Here is a 2,791-nt window from a genome sequence, read left to right as displayed (position 1 = left end):
CCCGACGCCAGAGACATCACAATATACAACATAACCATCTGGTCCTTCTGGGAGTATCAGGACTGGGGCTGAAGTTAATCTATCCTTCAATTCCTGGAAACTGCGTTCACAAGCATCAGTCCACTGAAATTTTGCTGATTTCTGAGTTAGCTTCGTTAATGGCGCTGAAATAGAAGAGAATCCTTCCACAAATCTCCTATAATAGCTTGCTAATCCCAAGAAGCTACGGACCTCTGTCGGTGTTGTAGGCCTTGGCCAAGTCTTCACAACCTCAATTTTCTGAATATCAACTTAGATGCGGTCAGCTGAAATGATATGGCCCAGAAAAGTCACAGAATTCAGCCAAAATTCACATTTTGAAAACTTAGCATACAACTCGCGAGTCTGAAGAATCCCAAGGACAATACGCAAATGGTCTACATGCTCTACTTCTATCCGAGAGTATACTAGAATATCATTAATGAACACGATCACAAACAGATCTAAGAGCGGCCTGAATACGTTATTCATCGGATTCATAAACACCGCCGGAGCATTAGTTAACCCAAATGACATCACCCGAAATTCATAGCGGCCATATCTTGTTCTGAAAGCTGTTTTGGGAATATCCTCCTCTCTAACTCTCACTTGGTGATACCCCGATCTTAGATCAATTTTGAAAAATCATTTGGCACCCTATAATTGGTCAAACAGATCATCGATCCTTGGAAGCGGATATTTATTCTTTATCGTTATCTTATTCAACTGCCTATAGTCAATGCACATCCGTAGGGAACCATCTTTCTTTCTCACAAATAGGACGGATGCCTCCCACGGTGATGAAATAGGCCTAATAAATCCTTTCTCAAGCAAATTTTTCAGTGTGACTTTAGCTCTTTCAATTCTGCAGGAGCCATTCAGTAAGAAGGAACAGATATAGGCTTGGCGTCCGGCAACACATCGATTGCAAAATCAATCTCTCTTTCCAGAGGAAGGCCTGAAAGTTCATCTGAAAATACATCCGAAAATGCATTTTCTATCGGGACGGATTGAAAAGGCCGTGGCTTTGCTTCAGTGTCATGAACTCGGACTAGATGATAAATATAGCCTTTTACAATCATCTTCCTCGCCTTAAGGTAGGAAATAAACCTACCCCTTGGAGACGCTGGATTACCTTTCCATTCAAGCACGGGTTCTCCCGGAAATTGGAATCGAACTATTTTCATTCTGCAATCAACATTAGCATAACAAAAGGCCAAAAAATCCATGCCCATAATCACATCAAAATCTAACATTTCCCGGCACCAAATCAACTTTAGTCTGACGACCGCATACCACAATCACATAATTTTTATACACTTGTCTAGCTATTCTTTGGATCACCAACCGGAGTAGATACCTCGACGAGTTTAATTGGCTCGAGTTTCACCCCAATACGGTCAGCAATATAAGGAGTAATATTGTCACGACCCGGCTAAGGCCATGACAGGTACCCGGAGCTGACTATCGAGCACCACTCATTAGACTATTCGTCATACTCAACCTGAACATATATAAACCCAAAAGCTATACATATACATACATAAGCCCATACGGCTACAAAATGGTATACAAAAAATGTACACTGGCATCATCATGGGACACAATTTACCCACACGTACGTATCTACGAGCCTCTACTAGAGTACTAGACATAAGGACGGGACAGGACCCCGTCGTGCCCAAAATATATACACAAAAGAATATGATCATAAGTAGCACCTCCGGAATAATGGAGTGCTCTCGTGAATCTGCTGATAAGCTCCTACGGATCTGCACCGTCTTCCTGTCTACCTGCGGGCATGAACACAGCGTCCAAAAAGAAAAGACGTCAGTACGAACATTGTACTGAGTATGTAAGGCATGAATAGTAATAGCATAATAAAAAAACAATGAAACATGAGCTGAAACTATAACCTGCTTAACCTTTAAAGGAAACACATGTCATACATATCACATATACCATCATCGTTAACCCGCGTCCGGGTAACCATCATACGCTACCCATTAGTGGTGTCATGTCCGGCCCTCTAGGCACGGTGTAATCGTAAGCAGCCCGCATTAGCGGTGACATGCCCGGCCATCTAGGCACGGTGGAATCATATGCAGCCCGCCTTCGCGGTGACATGTCCTGTCACGACCCGACTAGGGCCATGACGGGGATTCGGGGCTAACCACCGAACACCACTCATTCTGTTACTTATCTACTCTCATCCCAACACACATTCATGATCATAGAAAACTATCATCATTTGAAACATAATTACTTTTATAAACATAAGCCCTTTGGCTACCAAAATAATATATACACATGTATTTACACGAAGGCTATGGGATCATACTACCCACATATGCGTATCTACGAGCCTCTACTAGAGTACTAGATATATGGACGGGACAGGACCCCGTCGTGTCCAATCATAAGTATATACATAGATGTACCAAAAGAATAATCAATGGCACCTCCGGAAGATGGAGTGCTCTCAAATCAGCTATTAGCTCCTACGGGTCGGCACCATCTCCCTGCCTACCTGTGGGCGTGAACACAGCGTCCAAAGAAAACGGACGTCTGTACGAACATTGTACTGAGTATGTAAGGCAGGAATGAAGTAAGCATAATAAGGAAAACATAAGTCGTGAGATGAGGATACAACCTGTGTACTCCTTTAAGTATCGATACATTTCATATACATACATTATACATAAACATATTATGTGCATTACCATAGCGTGTGCCTTATCATATCACATATACATCATCCTTCCCATACGTA

The sequence above is a fragment of the Lycium ferocissimum genome, chromosome 2, assembly GCF_029784015.1.
Source record: "Lycium ferocissimum isolate CSIRO_LF1 chromosome 2, AGI_CSIRO_Lferr_CH_V1, whole genome shotgun sequence".
Lineage (NCBI taxonomy): Eukaryota > Viridiplantae > Streptophyta > Magnoliopsida > Solanales > Solanaceae > Lycium > Lycium ferocissimum.
Note: the sequence above shows the minus strand (reverse complement) of the source record.